The sequence below is a fragment of the Caretta caretta genome, chromosome 10 (assembly GCF_965140235.1).
Source record: "Caretta caretta isolate rCarCar2 chromosome 10, rCarCar1.hap1, whole genome shotgun sequence".
Lineage (NCBI taxonomy): Eukaryota > Metazoa > Chordata > Testudines > Cheloniidae > Caretta > Caretta caretta.
The window spans coordinates 59,141,534-59,161,707 of NC_134215.1; the positions used below are offsets into that span (position 1 = coordinate 59,141,534).

The following is a 20,174-nucleotide window of genomic DNA, read 5'->3' on the forward strand; positions in this document are numbered from 1 at the left end:
CTATACCAGCAAAAGTCCTTGTGTAGACAGTTCTGTTGGCATAAGAGTGCTTTTGCTGGTATAGCTTATTTCACTTACAAAACTGGTGTAAACTATACCAGCAGAAATGCCTTTATGCTAGTATAATCTATGTTTAGAGTAGGAGAGTTTGTCAGTATCTCTATGCCAGTATGGTTATACAGACAAACCTTTTCTATTGCAGACTAGGCTGTAAGTCCTCAGACCAGTGTCAGGTAAATTAGTCAAGTCTTGCATGGAGCTTGATAGTGCTAAACCAACCCCCTGATTTGTATTCAGAAATAAAGGCTCCTGCTGCTGGAGCAACCTGGAGAGCACAGGTGTAACATTCTTTCCATGTGAGTAACACTAGTAACTAATGCCCCAGTCTTAAAAAGGACTGCATATAGCCACATTTGCTATAACCATGCTGAGCCCTTCAAAGGAGCTTAATGCAGCTAGTATAAGGTTCTCATCACTGAAAGTAGCTCCCCCTGCCCCGCCCAGTAAAGCTCAAACTTTATCACTTTTGCATATGATGCCTTTTTACTTTGAAACTAAGAAAAATCTGTTCATCCATGTTTGTATTAACATAACGGTAATAAGTATGTGTGTTCACATGTGTATACTTTTCTACTTGAAGTCTTAAAAATCTGTTTATTGTCCTAAGATTGCCCAAAAAGTGCTAAAACTTTCCAAATGGTTGCTTCTTGCTGATAACTATTTTCTGGGAAAGGTGCGTGTGTGTGTTTTAATACTGAATTTATGAGCATTGCCATTTTTACCCAACTAGTCACACTTTCATTGTTATAGTATCTGTACTTATAGTTTTTAATTCTATGTTTATGCATCATTAGAATGGTGAATGTGTCTAATGTAAAATTGAGGATTCCTAGATTCCTGCCTTCTGGAGTCTGTTATGCACAGATTTTTGAGTGTCACAGGGCTATCTGAATATTAATAACTTTTAGCATTCCTGCATGGCAGAACATGGGAGGACCCTGTACAAGTCAGTGAATGTGCTAATGACTCAGACATCTTCTGGTGTGACCAACCACATTGAGTTTTTGTCTTTTAAATGAAAGTACTTTGCAGAAAGTCTCACCATCACTTTCCCCTAGGACAGAATGGAATGCTACATTTGTCTTCTAATACAACAAAATATGTTATAAAATAAGTGGACATGAAAAAGGCACCCTTATTACATCATATCTGAAATTAAGGTTTACATTCTAAATTGAATAGTGTGTCTCAGCAGGACAAATAATGGAACAATGTAATTCAAATACAGCGGATCCAATGTTTAGTTAGAGGCACATGTGAAAAAATAAGTATTTAAAGTGTATTTAAAATGTTTGGCTGTGGATTTCATCATCCATTCCATTCTACTTAAAATAGAACTACACTTGGATAAACTCCTTCAATGAGACTGCCAACCCTGTTGGCAGAGATGGTACACGGTCAAAGCAAATTCACTGTGCTCTAATCCCAAACACTGGGGACTCCATGACTACCACTTCACTAAATCTTCTACCCATGCAGTCCTCCTGCTAGTTTCTCAAGTTTAAACATTAAATTGCAATATTCAACCACAGTGAAAAATTTTGCCATTTAGATTTATCTCCACTAACACACAGCTGAGGTCAAAATAGATTCTGAAGTTTGTTAATCTGCTCAGACGAACATGTCTGAAATAATTATTCCATGAGCAAGTAATATTTTCCACTTATGGCAGCATAAATAGTAACCCAACAATCTCTGTTGGGGTTAGAAAAATCCCTTCACCTGAGGCGAATAGGAAACATTTTTTGGTAAATTTTCATCTACAGGATCTAAGCTTTCAAGAAAGAAAGAAACCTAAAACAGCAGTAAAATTAATAAAGTGCTGTCTTCCTGAGTCTGCAACCAGCCAGCCCCCGTTCCTCTGCTGCTACTATTGCTTTACCAGCATGCAAAAGAGGGGAAACCAATCACCATTGGTTCTCACTGTTGTTACTGAAAAATCTGTTGGCATCAGTGAACCTGACAGGAATTTTGTTAATTTCTCTGCAGTGTGAGGATAAGCAGCAAAGTAGGAAAGAGAACTGTTCATTGAGGAGATTTATCCCAGATCTTGTGTCGGAATCAGAGTACCACAGTCCCCCTTTTCCCACTCAGCCTCCTAGGGTATGTCTACACTGCAGATGGGAGCAAGCCTCCCAGTTTGGGAAGACAGACTCATGCTAGTGGAGCTCGAGCTAGTGCGTCAAAAATAGCAGTATGGATGTTACAGGTTGGAGCTAAGGCTCTCAAGTCCACCCTAGGTTCAGAAAGTGGGGGCCAGGAGAAATCAAAGAAAAAGAATGCTCTTTCTCCAGAAAGAAAAACGCATCCTGGCAGGACAGACTTTAAATTTATCAGACACCCACTTGCCAAAAAGATGCAAGTCATCAAAAATGATACAGGGACAGTACCTTGGGCTCCCACAGAAACACCTATGGAGGGGAACTCCATTGGAGGAAATCACCATCCACATCAGCATAAAGAAAAGGAGTACTTGTGGCACCTTAGAGACTAACAAATTTATTTGAGCATAAGCTTTTGTGAGCTACAGTTCACTTCATCGGTGTGTAGCACTGAGCAAGTCTGGAGGCTGCAGGAGCCCTGGGCTTCTGCCCCTGCAGACTTCCTCCTGGGACGGGACAGCTCTGAGAAGTTACTAAAGCCTTGAGGTATGTTTTTGTTCTTATTGTTTTCAAACTAATTTCCAAGATCTCAGGAGGGACAATTTTCATCCTCTTGGACTGCACATCCCTTCCCCCAGCGGAAACCTCTGCCGAGTTCGGAATAGGGGTGGGAATGGCAGCTGCCTGCATTCCCCCCATCCTTGAGCAGATTTAGAGAGCATGATCAGCACCCTGACAAGAACCCCAGCAACTGGGATTAGTTTCCCACCTGAGTGTTGCATTTGGATAACAATATTCCCCATCTTTAATACCAGTCTGTGGCTAGTACGTTTCGTCCTCCGGCTGTAATTGACTAACCCGATTTCCAAGCCTTATGCCTGGATGGGTGCAAGAGGGTGGAAGAAAGACAGGGAGAAATGATGGTATAAATTAGAAAAGAAAAGCATGATATGAAAAGTATGATTTGGGGGAGAAATGGGAGAGGAAAAGAAAAAATAGGGGAGGAAGTAGAGAATGTAATTAATGTGTTGGGGAGGGGAAGACAAAGGAGTCAGAAGAAAGAGAGAAACAGGTCACTGAAGACAAAAGATAGGAAAAGACATGGTAGGAAAAACAGAAATGATGTGGAATATAAGACCAAGAGAGATCCTTAGGGTGCAAGCTCCAAAGGGCAGGCACTGTGCCGTCTCACCTGTCTGGAAAGCACCTAACACAGGGGTGGGCAAACTACGGCCCAAGGGCTGGATCCGGCCCCTCAGGGCTTTGGATCCGGCCCGCGGGATTGCTCCTGGGGGAATGGGGAACCGTGGCCAATGGGAGCTTCGGGGGAGGTACCCACAGGCAAGGGCAGCGCACGGATCCCTCTGCCCTCCCTCCCGCAGGGGACCCAGGGACGTGGTGCCAGCTGCTTCCCGGAGCGGTGTGGGGCACGGCCGGGGCAGGCAGGTAGCCTGTCCTGGCCCCGGTGCGCGCCGCTGCCACCCCAGAGCTGCTCCAGGTATGCAGTGCTGGGCTGGAGCCCACACCCCGAACTCTTCCCACACCCTACACCCCAACTCCCTGCCCTGAGCCCCCTGCATGCACCCCAACCCCCTGCCATACCCCATACCCCTCCTGCACCCCAATCCCCTACCTCGCATCCCTCCTGCACTCCAAGCCCCGAGCCCCCTCCCTGCACCACTGCCCTGAGCCCCCCTGTGCACCCCCTCCTGCACCCCAACCCCCTTCCCTGAGCCACCTCGTACACCCCACACCCCTCCTAACAGACAGTGGGCAATAAATAAGGAAATAAATTAAACTGGGTTCCTCAAATAGTAATCAACAAATTATTTGAGGAATTTTACCAGTATTAATGTTGAATAATAATTCAACATACACTTTATTCACAGTATTCATCGAGCTCTGCAGCTTATCAGACTAGCTGGTGAAAATATTATCGGACAAATTCTGGTGCAGTGCTTTGAATGTACTAAAATATTTTACTACTTATAATAGTATTCACAATTTTTCAAATGTATTACACAGACAAAATGACTGAAAATGTTACAATTATATACAGTACACACCTGTCACTTTAAATTGCAGGATGCACAGCTTTGGGGAAGGAAGGGCATAGTCTTTGGATATTAGAGCACAGGTATTATTCACCCACTCTAGTAGGCTCAGTCCTCAGGCTAGTAGGTGTCAGTTAAGAGTTTCAAGCTGCGCTCCATAATCACAAACCCAAAGATCCCATTCAGTGATAACCACCATATGCCACAGACAATACACCATAACCTTAACTATGCCCTAATAGGGATGCCAGCTTTCCACTAATCCTTTAACTAAACTCCCTACCACCACCACCAAACAGATCATTATCCTTTCTGCACAGTTCTGGAAAATCCTGTTCACTCACATTTGGAGTCTGGCATCCCTGCTGGGACAAAGTTAAGGTAGTAGTGTGCTACCAAAGATGCACAGTGGTGGTCTAGTAATGAAGTGTGTGTCTGTGAATGGAGGAGTAGAGGGCCATAATTTTTCATTTCTGTGTTTTTGTGCTTCACTATGTTATTTATAGACCAGACATAACTGATAAATAATGTAACATTACTGTGTATTAATTCTCCAGGTTTTTTAGACTGAGAAAATCTCTTCAATACAACGGTGGTTACTTTAGATGAGAATAGGATCTTTGTGAACATGTCCAGCCAACTCAGGCGCTCTGCTTTCATTAAGATACTTTTCTTCATGAAAAGCCAGTGCTTTGTTTCAGATCTTCATCTACTACATAACGCAAATACTGTTGGCCTAGAAAATTCACTGTCATACACCATGTTATACCCTGAATCACTCAGCACTTTTCAGACTCAGGCTCATAATGTGCCTTGTATTAGGGGCCTATTTTAAAATTTCCATCACAATACTGGCTGGAAGGACTAGACATTACTATTATGTCATTATCACTGTGGTAATGGATTTAGAAGACAGACTGGTAAAATACGATGGTGTGTAGAGTGAAGCTAAGCCAATTTCTACTTTTGGCTAACTTCTAAGAAAAAGAACACAACTTTGCCCGAAAGAACACAGGGTACTTCCTTAATATTACACTTTAACTTCATGGCAAAGTTCAAAAATTCAGAGCTGATTTTAAGCCAGAAAAAAACCAAAAAACGTAACAATGCACTGAACGTGTCATTTATCAATATTAGTTATTAGGTAACCACAGTACAAGAGGTACCAATAAATATTACAGTAAAACTAAAAACAGATTCTGATATATGTTTTCAGGTTAGCTCTTTACTCTCTCCTTTTCAGTTTCCCAAATCCTCATGTGATGGACACATAACATACACTATAACTGGGGTAGGCAACCTGCGGCACGCGAGCTGATTTTCAGTGGCACTCACGCTGCCCGGGTCCTGGCCACCAGTCCGGGGGACTCTGCATTTTAATTTAATTTAATTTTAAATGAAGTTTCTTAAACATTTTAAAAACCTTATTTACTTTAATATATAACTAAACTATTTTTGTATGTAAAGACTTATAGAAAGAGACCTTCTAAAAACGTTAAAATGTATTACTGGCCCACGAAACCTTAAATTACAGTGAATAAATGAAGACTCGGTACACCACTTCTGAAAGGTTGCTGACCCCTGTACTATAATAAACTTATTGTATATTTTACAGTTAGCAAACAAGTTACACCTCAATTTTCATTGTAAGCCCCACTCATAACTTTCTGAAAAACTCTTTTGGGCTGAAGCTTTCAATGCTTGATTTCAGTCCAAAGGTTTTGGGAATTTGTGAGCAAAATCTTTTCAATCACTTCCATTTACAGGATGAGGAGAAATTACTTACTCCCTTCTAGTACTATATAAACTTACATGAACAAGTAACTCAACATGCCTGAACTTTTAAAAGTTCAAACTTCATTTATAGTTAGTCCTCAATAAGAAACATGTCATCTGGAAATTTTGAAAAAATATGTTAACATTTTAAGTGCATTCACTTGTGCACAAGTGCAGTAAAATATTTCTATTAGGTTTTTGTTGTGTTATTGCCAGTTCGCAAACATTGCACAACTCCACAGTGCAACTGCAAGGGTTCGCTACCAAAGTCGTCTTCTTCTATATTTAAAAAGAAAAAAAAAACTTGCATTAATATACTGTAGGTAAAGACCCTGATCCTGCAAAGGCTTACATACACAAATAGTCTAACCATAGGACTCATATTTGTGTATGAATTTTAAAAAGCATCCAAAAAGTCAGGAAATGCAGATGTTAAGGTTTCAATAACTACTGTATATACTCATTCATTAGCCTGTTCGTTTATAAGCCGATCCCCCCAAGAGGGATAGGTAAAACTAGTAAAAACTGTATGACCCTTTCATAAGCCGACCCTATATTGCAGGAGTTGGTAAACTTTGGCTCCTGGCCTGTCAGGGTAAGCCGCTGGCAGGTTGGGACATTTTGTTTACCTGGAGCGTCTGCAGGCATGGAGCCCCTCAGTTCCCTGTGGCCGCGGTTTGCCGTTCTCAGCCAATGCCACTTCCCGCAGCTCCCATTGGCTGGGAACGGCAAACCACGGCCACAGGGAACTGAGGGGCTCCATGCCTGCAGACGCTCCAGGTAAACAAAACAATGTATTAGATATTCAATTCAATGATTTCATAGAGTTTAAAATCATCAAATTTTGGTGTAGACCCGTTTATAAGCCGACTCCAGCTCTTTGATGCATTACTTTTTTACCAAAAATATTCGGCTTATGAACGAGTATATACGGTATATTACATATGTAGCATTTTTTAATTAGTAGGCTGTTAGTGTATATTTAAGTTATACATTTATATGGACAAATTAACGTTGCAAACACAACCTGATTCTTTCATTTACTACTGTGAGAGTTTGACTTCACAACATTAATGCCATGTAGGTTTTTGCATATCATATAACAGTCTTATGTGAAGCTGGAGTGCAATTCCTACTGAAAGCATTAAATTACAAAATTAGTTTAAAAAAATAAGTCTAGAATGTTGACAGAACAGATCATTTTGATGTTATATGAACCTAGGGTTCCTACGTGCTAAAGTAATACAAATAATAACAGTAATATTATTTAAAAAGGAACTCATTATTTTTGTAATAAAAAGATTATTCTTGTCATCTACTGTCACAATATTACATAGTAAAGACACTACAATTAAAGTTTTGCTAGTGTTTCAATTATGAAATCCTTGTTTTCAAATTGTTATACACCATTTTAAATTACAGGTTTCTGCAGGTTCCTAGCCTTGACATATTTGATCAGTTTACAATACAAACAGCTAGTTTCCATAGTAAGAACAGGAGGGGCACGGAAGCTTAACTTTGTGGCCTAGGCTAACTAATTGTCTTACTACCAGTTTGTAAAAACATTTATCTCATGTTACTCTATGACCAAAGGGTTAAGTATTCAAGTCAGAGGTCATGCCATTTCACCTTTACATTCCAGATGACATCGCAACCTCCAAGCAAACTAACTTTAACCCTGTTCCGCAAAAGATCCACTTTTAGCTATATAGGATGGGTAGGAATTGGAATAGACATTATACTCTTATTCACCATAAAAATATGTTTCATCCTGCTATTGAGGTAAACTTCTAGGACTGCACAGAAATGAAATTGATTGCATCCATGGCCCAGTTTGAGGAAGCCACCTATTAGGGTAAATCTATATTATGTTTTAAAACCTGCAACAGCGAGTCTCAAAGGGGCTCAGCGGCTGGGGAGAAGGGTGAGCTTCAGAACCCAAGTTCCATCCTGAGTCATAATGTCTATCCTGCTGGTTTTAGCGATGTAGCGCACGCCCATATCTGTAGACCCGGGCTCTGAGACTCGCTGCTGCAGGTTTCAAAACGTAGCGTAGACATACCTTAGACTCAGAGAGTTAAGTTCCATTTCTTCCAAATGTCCACTGTAAAGGGAAACCCACTGTGACACTCTACATGCCAGGGGAGCACTCTGTGACCCCCACATTCATCATTTGTATATAATTATGATATTGCATACAAAGCATTCCTTGTAAGGTATCATGGGAAAGGTTATGATCTGCTGAAATACACCGTTCCATCTAAATATATATATCGTTAATACATATGAAATTATGAGAATTGTGTTATATGTTTGTCACTAAAATATGATGTTGCTTTGGGAAGCGCCCAGACACTAGCTCCACAAAGACAATAACCAGGGGGATAACCAATGCCCAGGCAGGTGTCGAACAACCATCAGCAGCCGTCGTCCAGCAAGAGAGCTACAATGCAATGACTCACTTGTACAAGGTCACACCAGGGAAATTGCTCAACCTTGCCTGGTGACTCAGCAATGCCCACCAGACACGTCTGGACTTGTGTTCTCCAAGCACATGGACTAAGGGTATAAAACAGAACACAGTGGCCCCATGCTTGGCCTTTCCTCCTCTCCCACACCGATGCTGCAAACAACAAGGACACTGAGAGACTGAAGACTCCAACAGAGGAGACTGGCCCAGGTTTCAAGAGTGAAACCTGTGTACTATAAATTGCAATATCCAGTGGGGTGAGAAAACTGCTTAATCTAGATGTTGCCCAGTCTAATAGGGTCGAGAGTTTAGACTGCAAGCTTATACAGTATTTTATTTTAATTTGGTAACCACTCTGACTCTTTGCCTATCACTTAAAATCTATCTTTTGCAGTCAATAAAGTTGTTTTACTGTTTATCTTTACCAGTGAGTTTACCTTAAGTGTTTGGTAAATCTGCTCAAGTTTACAAAGGCTGGTATATATCCACTTTCTATTGATGAAGTGGTGAACCAATTAATAAACTTGCGCGGCTCATCTTGAGCGGTGTGCTTTTCTCCGTGTGATTACGAGTGGCTCTGGGAGCATTCATGCAATCTAGCAGCTGGCTGTGGGGCTCTACATGCTGTTGTGCTGAGTGATCACAGCGCCTGGAGGGGTTTGCTGCTTGTCACTAGCAAAGCATTGTGAGAGACAGCCAAGGCTGGAGAGTTAAGGGGACATAGTGGTCCCACAGCCCCAGGTTGCACCCTGGGGATCCTGTCACACCCACATTGTAGTCATAAGTGCAATGTCAGGAACAATGATAGTGCAAGTCTGATAATCTAATAACACACATAACAAATATGATACGTGCTGCTTTGCTAGGAATTAATTTGGATAATATAAATGATTATACCATTTATTAGACTAACAAAAAATAAGTATTGTATTAAATAAAAGGAGCTAGTCTGTCATGGAGAATAAGAACATCTATTGTAAGCAGACAAATGCAATGCACATCCATAGACAGATCACCTCATCGGTAATTACCACAAGTTTGTGCATAATACATTTTTCCTGGCTGTGCTAATGAGGATACCCATTAGTCTTCCATTTCTAGTTTTACTTTTTACGTTATTGTAATCTATTTTAGATTACTGTTTTATAGAGTTAGCATTGCACTGATGCTCAAGTAACATTTCATGTTCCCTGAGATTGATCCCATGAGTATGTATCCCAGAAAGAAACTTTTTAATTAAACAAATGCTTAGCAACTCTTGCAGAACTTTTTTGAATCTTAGAAATATGAAAAAAATTAAGCCATGAAGAAGATACCACCATTTCCTTTATCAGAAACCACTGCAGTGTGTGCAGAACTACACAAACACCAAATGTCAGAAGTAATCTGAAAGATAAACGCTCTTCAAAAACCATTTCTAAGCCACTTTAAAGAGATAACATTCTAGATACTTCAAAATATGTTTGCTCACATTATGCATACATAGCAGCACACTAAATATTTTCAAGTTATTTGTAGGTTCTTAGATACTACATTTTAAGATTATTATATTCTATTTTTACACTAAATGTTAAACATCTTATACTTAACTATACAGGTAATTATAACCTTGCTGAATGTTCCTTCTAAGATAGGTTTTAGAGGGGTAGCTGTGTTAGTCTGTTTCAGTGAAAACAACGAGGAGTCCTTATGCCCAAAAAAATTTGTTAGTCTGTAAGGTGCCACAAGGACTCCTTCTAAGATACACATTCATTGATAGCAGACATCTTGACACTTCTCAGAACAAAAACATATCACCTTTCATTACTGAAAAACAATTACAAATGTTTTCTTCCAAAGCAGACTTGTTAACCAAAAGCCAAGATTCCAGGAAAAAAACAAAACAAAACAAATACACAAAACTGAAAACACCACGTCTGCGAAAGATTCAAGAAAAACAATCCTAACTTTGGTGGAAATGCACAAACACACACCACTGAATACACTACACTCTACCATGACAACAAAAAAACCCAAAAATTATAATTAGAGATGAGGAAAATTATTAAATCACCTAGTCCATTGCACTGGTTAATGCAAGATTCCTCCTTACTCAGTATCTCTTTGTGTTCAGTTAGTCTGACTTTATATCACTCCTGAAAATATACTTTTTCCACAAAGCTTTTCAGCAATAATCTACAAGTGGATAACATATATGTGAAAATAAAAAAACTATACTTCCTGAAATTCTGCCCTTCAGCCTAAATTAGCAAGCAAAGGCTAAGTTTAGTGGCAGTATTTGCAGCACAACACATCCTATCCATCCAAAACCCTAAAAGAACGGAAATAAGAACCTAAGAGGAAAGATTGTGCATTCTTTTCTACTTTCACATTGCCTGCAACAATACTGATAACACACTAACTCTCTATGAGGCTTTCATTTCCATCTCCAACAGATACCCAATGTAATCAAATTTGCAGTTTATCACAAAACTTTTTAATAGCGACCTCATATGCCTGTATCAATTATATCAACAAATCAGCACATCTGGCTGTCACACATTCCATGCTTTAGGGAAGCTATTCTGGGTTTTGCATGAGACAATCCAGTGAAAAATTGCTAAAAGGGGTGATTTCTAAATTATTATTCTCTCTTAATTAATTCATTTTTAATCAAACCACCCTAAAAAATTCAAATCGTGCTCAAAGTTTATATTCTATGTTTTGGCATTAGCCATTTAAATAAGATTTTTACAAAATAAAGGTTAAACACTCCTATTAAACTGAACTTTGTAATGCAACCTTAACTATTGTGCAGCTATTCCATATAATTGAACTGATTTGTCAGAGTATGATTTCAACACTAATCCTGGCAACTGATCCACTCAGGTGTACCCTCACATCCATAAGGAGTCCTAAGGGCCCACTAGATCCATTTGCAGGATCCAGGTCTTATGTTGTACAATCCTCAGGAGAGAGACCATGTCTTCTACATTTGTAGAAGTCAAGCACACTGGAGATGTTGAGGTAAAAAAAACAAAAACAAAAACCCATGTGTCTCCAAGTATGGGCTTCCATTACTTCCCTCTGAATACTATTCCATTATTTGCAGCAATGATCCTTTTAAAAATTATTCTACCTTGCACAAAAATTCAGCTCATACAACAAGAAAATTACATGTTGCGGGGAAGTACAGGCTAGAGGTAAAAGCTGTGACAAATTGTTCTTCAGCCAGCTGCTGATGCTAATCCATATTCACCAGAGGCAGCATGGATCTCGCTATAAAGCTATCATCGTATACAACCACATACAACATATCATTCGCATGGTTAACTGGAAGAGGAATGAATGGGCAAATTATCTTCCAAGATTTTCCTATGCAAGTGAACACACACAAAGCAAGCACAATCCCCTTCTCAAAAATAAGTTAATTCATAGAATAAAAGGGAGATGAAGAAGTCAGGGGGTGCCCCCACTTCAGGAATCCCTGGAATCTGCAGAAGAATGTGTGTCTACAAGTTGGCACATCCCCATCTCCACCAAAGGGTCATGGTTCAAGGGTGCTAAGATTGTGCCCACACTAACCCTAGCCAACAGGCAGCCTAGTATGCAACTCCACACCCACACACTTCTGAGATACATGATAGCCCTACCTGTGTTCCCAGCAGCATGGGATCACATGAACTCATCTGAAATCTAAGGGCAGGGCCAACACCTCCCAGTACATTATTACTATAAGTATCACCAGTGAGCTGCACAGCAGGTATGAAAATACAGTTCCTGCCCAGAGAACTTTACCAGAAGAAGGGGAAGTTGGTGAGACACAGGCCTGGTTTTCACTGACTTTATTTCCTTTATTTCATGCATCCGATGAAGTGAGCTGTAGCTCAGGAAAGCTAATGCTCAAATAAATTGGTCAGTCTCTAAGGTGCCACTAGTACTCCTTTTCTTTTTATTTCCTCCAAAATTCTCCCCGCTTTCCTTGCTATTACTGATTCAGCTCCACCAGTGGCAGCAGAAATTAGAGCTTGATTTCTCTTATTTAACATTTCTAGTGCCAGAGCCCCATTGTGCTAAGGACCATAGGAACACACAGAGCAGGCTCTGCCCCAAAGAGCTTACATTCCTGCACAGCTGCGGCCAGGTAGCTACTAGCCTTTAACCCCTATACCACGTACAACAGTGGTAGAAACACCAGCGTCAGACAACACCGGCAATCCCACCTTTACAGTCCAGGTGGAGCTGACCCAGCGAAGCAATGCTAATGGGACACTTCAAGGCTGTCGTTGCCCTCCTGAAGCAATACTACCAAGGGTGTAATTAACAGCGCTTCCGGGGAGCCTCCCCATTTTTGTCAGATGAGTTTATAAGGAGTCTTGTGCTGAGTAGCTTGTTCCCGAGGGGAAGGACTCCACGTCCTTGGCCTTTGGGAAGAAGCCGGCGTAAAGGAGAGGAAGCCAGTGAGCACAGCAACTCGGAGCCACAGTGCAACTTCCCAGCAACAGCGACGCGTTCAGGCGCCCCACAGCCCATCCCCTTCCTTCTCCTGGGCAGCAGCGCCCAGGCCAGCACGGCCGCGCCCCCCGCCCCGGGCAGCAGACACCACCCCGTGCCCTGACCACCGACGCCGCTCCCATCCGCCCCGGGCAGCAGTAAGTGCCCAGGCCAGCAGCGCGCCCTCCCTGCCCGGGGGCTGCAGGGCGCGGGAGCCGCTGGTGCCCGGGAAAGGGGGCTGCGGCCGGCCACGGCCCTTTCCGGGGGGAGTCGGTGACAGAGGCGCCCCGCGTGCCCCCCCGCCACCGCCTCGTCCCCGGCGCCGCTCGGGCGCTCTCACCTGCCCGCAGCCGGCTCCCCTCAGCGCCCTGCTCGCCGCCCGAACCAGGCACGACCGCGCTGAGGGCTGAGCACCGACTCCCCGCCTCCGCTGGCGGGGAGGGGGCCAGCCCGGCCAGGAGACCCCACCCCGAGCCAGGGAGGAGTCAGGGACGCCGCGGGGCCAGGCAGGTGAGGCGAGGGCGGGGCTCCCCGCTCGGGCAGGGCCGCGGGCCCTGGGGCTTCACAGGCGCTCCGAGCAGCGGGGGCTGCCCTGCCCCCACCGGAGCGGTGGCTCTTTGACCCGCGGTGCCCAGGCTGTGGTAGCCTGTGAGCGCCTCAGGCCAGAGCCCTTGGCTGCTGTGTGCGCACGTCTCGTGTCGTGCGGCGTGTGAGGAGTAACCCCTCGCTCCTGAGCCCTGCTTTGTTCACTGGCTTCAGCCCCTGTCACACCAGGCTGCAGGAGCGTGGTGAGAACCACCTCCCCGAGAACCAGCCCCCGGGGCCCCAGCACACTCCGCTTTCGGCTGGTTAAAAGACCAGAGCTCCCTTTTCGCAGCTCTGGCCAGTCTCTGTTTAAAACACGGTTCCGTTCTATTAATTTCAAGGAATGTAAGACCCTGATAAGCGTAGCAGGGCTCACGAGAACAGGGGAAGCACCGCAAGAATAGAGAAGGGTAAGTGCAAACCAAACGTTAAGTACAGTAGTAGATGAAGAAAATTATTAACCTAGTGGTGATGCCATGTAACCTAGAGCAAACAAGACAACGAGGTGCTCTCTCCATTAAGAGCATTATAATAAGTACCCGTGGGAAAACCTGGAAAGACAGATGCACTTAAGCATTTGAAAGATTTTCAGAACCAGTTCAGCTAGACTAGAAGTCTCACAAGGTCAAGCTTTCATAATATTTCCAGTGTTTTCTGCTTGATTAGAAAGAACTGAAGTAAGACATATCACATGCTATGGCATTTCTGCAGTGGATCCTTACTGAATGTAGGGTGACCATATTTTCCCAAAGGGAAAATGGGACACCTCACAGGGTTGACCTGAGGCCCCCTCCTACATGGGGCTGGCTCGAGGCCCGGCTCTCCCTCCCTCCCAAACCCTCCTGCCGCTTGCCCACAGTGTGGTGGGGCTGGCCAGAGCCTCCTTGCCACCTGCCCTGGGCAGACCCGAGGCCTCCCTCTCCCTCCCTGCGTGTGGGACTGGCCTGAGCTCCCCCTGCTGCCTGCCTCTGCGGGGCTGGCCCAGCCCAAGCTGCTCTCCAGAGCCCTCCCTCCTGCACAGGGCTGGTGTTGCTGCTTGCCCCCCTCTCTCCTACATGTTCCTCTGCTCTTTGCTAGAGGTTGCACCCCACTTTTTTGGCAAAACTGTGCATTTGGTGCATGATAATCAGTTGGCAAGAGCAAAAAGGACAAATGCCCAGTTTTGCCAGAAATGTTGCCACCGCCGGGAGAGGGCTCAAAAAAGGGACTGTCCTGACCAAAATGGGACATATGGTCACCCTATGAATGTGGCATGCACAGGCAGGCTAAATAAGTGCTGATCGCCGTACTCCAAGAGATGAGTATTTCAGGAGAATCAGGACCAAAGTTAACTTTCTGGAACCTCAAAAAAGATGCAAGTTGGTTATGTTATCTGAACCAGTCAGCTAATCAATAGTGGAATCATGGGATAAGACAGAGGTCAAACTGATGGCAAGATCATGTCAACTCAACCATTTTGTTAATGAGGGGAATATAGTAGGCCTGGTGTAACTTATTATTTATTTGTATTATCGTAATACCTAAGGAGCCTTAGACAGAGACCAAGACCCTGTTGTGCTAGGTGCTACATACAAAAGACAGTCCCTGCTCCATATAGTTTATAAGCTAAGTATAAAACAAAGAACAACAGATGAGAGAATACAAGGAAACAATGAGACAATATTAGACATTAGGGTTAAGGTGATTTTTTTGGGGGAGGAAGAATTCACCATATTTGTAACTATAAAATAGAAGACTGCCAGTTACAAAACTGAACTACAAAAGAGGTTTTGGGATGATAGACAGTAAGATGAACAGGAGCACATAGTGTGATACTGCTGTACAGAATTTGTCTGTTTTATTAAGATGTATAAATAGGTATTTATACATCTTAATAAAAGGTATAGGCAAGAAAAAATAATTCTTCTCTCACCACTGCATTGATAATTTCATTACTGAAGCACTGCATGTAGTACTGGGTTCTGTACTGGAAATAAAAATCAGTAAAGCTAGAGGGAATCCAAAATAATTAGAAAATTAAAACTGCTGGAGATGATTTTAAGAGAACTGGATTTCTGTAGTGTATAGGAGTGTGCCATATTGGTCTATAAGTAGTTGCAAAGAACCTAGCATAACTAGATGTAAAAGAAAGGCAGCTACTACTAAAACACACAGCAGTCATGACTACCAGTTATTAGCATGAGTTTACAATTAATCTTTTCATGTTGCCTTACCTATCATGCACTTTTCTTTCTATTGTAGTCCAGCATACTCAGTAATTTAGCATCTCTCTACCATTTCAAGTGTGTTAACAGAATTCAGCACCATCAGATTTGGCCCATCCATCCCTCCATACATGGAGACCGCAGGGCAGACAGGCCAAACTTTGAGTGATGCTGTGACCTTGTGTGTGAGATCACAATGCCACTTAGTTTGGGGGCCCTCTCAAACGGGGGCCCTCTCAAACTGGGGCCCACGGCAAACTGCTCTTCAACTGGAACAGGGGGTTGGGGGTTCAAAATGGGACAGCCCCTGAAACCCAGGACTGTTGGAAGGTAAAGATTTGGGAGTACTTGATTTAACAATGCTAGTAAGACAGAGACCTAATTCAACAAGACCCAGAGTCCAGTTGTAATACCCTAAAAGACTATTGTCCAGTTGGATGAGGCAGTGTCAAAGGCGCGAATAAAAATACAGAGACAATATAGTCTTGGGCTAAAGGTAGATTTTCAGCTCAATATATAGCATATATTTCAGCTTCCCAATGTAAGCTACCATATCCTTCCCCACATTTTTCTTTCCCTTTAAACTGAGGCATTGATCCTTATTTACAAAACTGACTTGACATCAGGATTAATGTTTTACAGACTGCACAGTTCATTAGCTGTAAAATACAATACAAAATGGAGTAAGCAACAAAAGCAAAACAAACAATAATGCCCTAGACCCCTATGCTGTGGATTAATTCTAGCTGTCAGGTGCTCTAACACACCCCAAACTCTGTTTGGCATTCTCCAAATTTAGCTGTCCTTTTGAACTTCCATTTATTGATCAGCACTGAGGTCACACTGGTTTGAAAACTGCACTTTTATAACCAGAATTAGACTTCATGTGATACTTGGCTCCTAGCAGATATAACTTTACCTCTCACCGTTTGACTAATCAATGCAGACTCTCACTTTAGTAAACTGGAAGTTTAGGCTTGAAATTAGATTAAGGTTTCTAACCATCAGAGGAGTGAAGTTTTGGAATAGCCTTCCAAGGGAAGCTGTGGGGGCAAAAGACCTATCTGGCTTTAAGATTAAACTCGATAAGTTTATGGAGGAGATGGTATGATGGGATAACATGATTTTGGCAATTAATTGATCTTTAACTATTCATGGTAAATAGGCTTAATGGCCTGTGATGGGATGTTAGATGGGGTGGGATCTGAGTTACTACAGAGAATTCTTTCCAGGGTATCTGGCTGGTGAATCTTGCCCATATGCTCAGGGTTCAGCTGATCGCCATATTTGGGGTTGGGAAGGAATTTTCCTCCAGGGCAGATTGGAAGAGGCCCTGGAAGTTTTTCGCCTTCCTCTGTAGCATGGGGCACGGGTCACTTGCTGGAGGATTCTCTGCTCCTTGAAGTCTTTAAACCACGATTTAAGAACTTCAATAGCTCAGGCATAGGGGTGAGGTTTTTCGCAGGAGTAGGTGAGTGAGATTCTGTGGCCTGCCTTGTGCAGGAGGTCAGACTAGATGATCATAATGGTCCCTTCTGACCTTAATATCTGTGAATTGAGGCTTTACATTTTCCTGGCTTCCTTATTTCAAGGGATATTGAACTAACAACTCTTACACTGGGAAAAAAAACTACATTTCCCGATACCACACAACTAGATGCTGCTTCTGACTTGTCCCTTCGAAATGTGAGCTATAAAGGTTTGGCTGAAAATTAAAAAGGATAAAAGCCTATTGCTTTGTATAAAAACTAACAACTAACACTATTGAATACAATCTGAAACTGAAATTTGTTCTCTTTGATTTCCAGGAATAAAAAATCTAAACCCCTATTTTTACACACTTGATACTTCTTCAAAACACTTCATTTTAAGCAGAATTTTTTCTGAGAATTTTGTCCCTTAGTGAATTACTCTGATGTTTTAACAAACTTGAGTCGTTTTTGAGTTATACAAGTGAAAAAAAACCCCACAAATCCATCCATTTATAAAAGTCAAAACAATTTTGGGCTCACATAACTCCAAGAAATGGTTAGTTTGTAAACTTCAAACTTTCTATAGGGTTAGTCCTCAAGGCAGATGAGTGCATTTTGTATATTTGAAGAAATGTTGTTTCCTGCTTTTACCTAATGTTTCCCCAATGGAGAAACTCAGCTTCTTCAGATAAAAGAAAGAAAGAGGACTTCCCTAAATGGTTATTCCCTTCTTATTTCTTTCCCCCTTAGCACTTCTCCTATCTCATTCTGCCTTGTCCCAGCTGCATGGGAGCACTGCTCATACAACCCATAACACTTGAGCTCCTTCTAGCTATAACATGCACGGACTGTGGAGAGGAACATCATACCAGTCTGAGAAAATTGAATGATCCCAGCACTACAGAGGCTGAGAAGCATTCTCACACTGCAGGACTTTCTGGCAATTTGGCATGACCGTAAGGGTATGTCATGCTACAGACGCTATCGTGGCATAGCTACCTTACCGTAGCTGTGCCAGCATCACTCCATAGTGTAGACACAGCCACTTACGGAAGAGGTTTTTCCATCGCTGTAGGAACACTACCTATCTGAACAATGGTAGCGACAACAACGGAAGCGTTCTTCCATCAACATAGCTGTGTCTACACTGGGGGATAGGTTGGCATAGCGACATTGGTCAGGGGGTTGTTTTTTTCACACCCCCAACCAACATAGCTATGTCAGCTTTCAATTTTAGGCATAGACCAACTTTACACCTTGGCAAGTGAAATGACTGAAAAGAGGGATGAGAATGTAGGACAGCTGAGATACAACATCTTGGGTGCATTTTCACCCCAAAAAAAAAAAAAGTGTGTTCTTACCTCATGTTAGCTAACACAGGGTAACTAGCCTGAGGCAAAAATGTTAGCAGTTTGTAATTTACACACAAGTTAGAAGGTCAAGTTGAATACTATGGGTATGTCTACACTGCAAGGTAAGCCCAGGGTTAGTGGGACTCAAGTCACTGACCTGTGTTAGGGAACCCTTGGTTTGAGTGCCTACATTGTATTTAAACCTTATTTAACACGCTTTGAATCTGTGCTTGAACCTAGGGCTCTGAAGTGCACAGACCCAACCCAAAGTAACCATATCCCAGAGTCCCTAGCACCCCCAGAAATGTGAGCATGGTGCACTGTGGGAAAACTTCATTGCCCACCCTGCACATTACGGCTCGCTTTGGAAAGTCTTGATCTGTTTGCTATCCATTGCAAACCCAGGAGGCTCTCTGATAGTGTGCTTGCAGATTGGTGATCAGAAACAGAATAGGTTAATGCTGACCTGAGTTGCTGCTGTTTGCTGGGAGGGAGAAAGATGGCAGCTATCATTTTCAACAGAGTGGACTGCAGGTTGTTGGGATAGAGAGGACTAAGGAAGTTATCCCACAATTCCAGGGGACGCTTGCTGATGACTCCCAAGACCTGAGTCAACTGGGGCCGCAGCTATGCTGCAAAGCAATGGGGATGGGTCTGAGCCCTGGGTTAGTGCAACTGCAGTGTAGACGAAAGGCGGGGTTAACCTTGAGCCTGGGCTTACAGTGCAGCGTAGACATACCTTATGAGGTAGCCTAGGGTTTACTTTGACCTCTAACTTGTGTGAGGGCTACAAACTGCCTTCTCTTCCCTAAGATTTTTATCTCATGTTAATTAACTTGAGTTGAGAACATACCTTGTTTCCTAGCAGAGACAGCTCCCTTAGTCATTTGACTTGCCACATAAGGCTGTATATGCATGTGGAAGCCAAGAGAAAGGTGTGGGCAAAGCTATCATTAATTCACTTCTGTAACCTTGGGATTCTGGGCTGGCTGGGATCCAAGAGATCCTGCATAATTTAGGCAGGCCAATAGGCTGCTGTAACCTTGAGCTGCCCAGTCTGGCTATAGAGTTCTGCACTACAAAGACCCTGCCCTTGACAAACCCCAACCCATCCTTAGAATACCTCTTGCACTGAGGCTTGCCAAAGGCAAGAGCAGAGGGAACAATTCTGTTAAGGAGTAACTCCCTAAATGCTAATGGAGTTTTGTCAGTGTAAAACAAACGAGATCAGAATCACATGCTTAGTTGTCTCTATGCTTATAACAGTGCTGCAGAACATGGATACTGCATATATACACACAGATGAACTCGTGCTAAATAAATGTAAATTATAACAACAGGTTTAAAAGTATTCCTGCTCCAGCGAAGATGTAAAATAAAATTCCAGCGAGGTAATTTAGCTCTTTTCCTGAGCTGTCATTAAAATTCAATGTATCCTGTGCAGGTGGCCACAATGAGGATGTGGGCGGTCTGAAGTAGTGGTCAATGCAGGAGTTGGGCCAGGTTAGATATCTGGAGGTCAGAGTCTGAAACAGGCCAGGGGGCAAAACAGAGTCAGGTGTCAAGTCACCAGGAGATCAGAAGCAGGAGACAAAATTGAGAGCTTAACCATGGATTGATAACCAG

At 42.8% G+C, this 20,174-nt stretch overlaps 1 protein-coding gene and 1 long non-coding RNA gene across 4 annotated transcripts in view; one reads left to right on the forward strand and one right to left on the reverse strand.

Annotated features, from left to right (window-relative positions):
• Positions 1-13,398, reverse strand: part of CGNL1 (cingulin like 1) — a 106,800-nt gene extending 93,402 nt beyond the window's left edge. For all 3 annotated transcript variants that reach the window (XM_048867170.2, XM_048867169.2, XM_048867168.2), the window contains exon 1: positions 13,276-13,398. The gene's annotated coding sequence lies outside the window, so the exon portion shown is untranslated. The remainder of the gene's footprint in view (positions 1-13,275) is intronic.
• Positions 13,333-20,174, forward strand: part of LOC125644154 (uncharacterized) — a 63,677-nt gene continuing 56,835 nt past the window's right edge. Inside the window, exons 1-2 of the long non-coding RNA XR_012670231.1 lie at positions 13,333-13,445; positions 13,862-13,930. This is a non-coding gene — a long non-coding RNA (uncharacterized LOC125644154). The remainder of the gene's footprint in view (positions 13,446-13,861; positions 13,931-20,174) is intronic.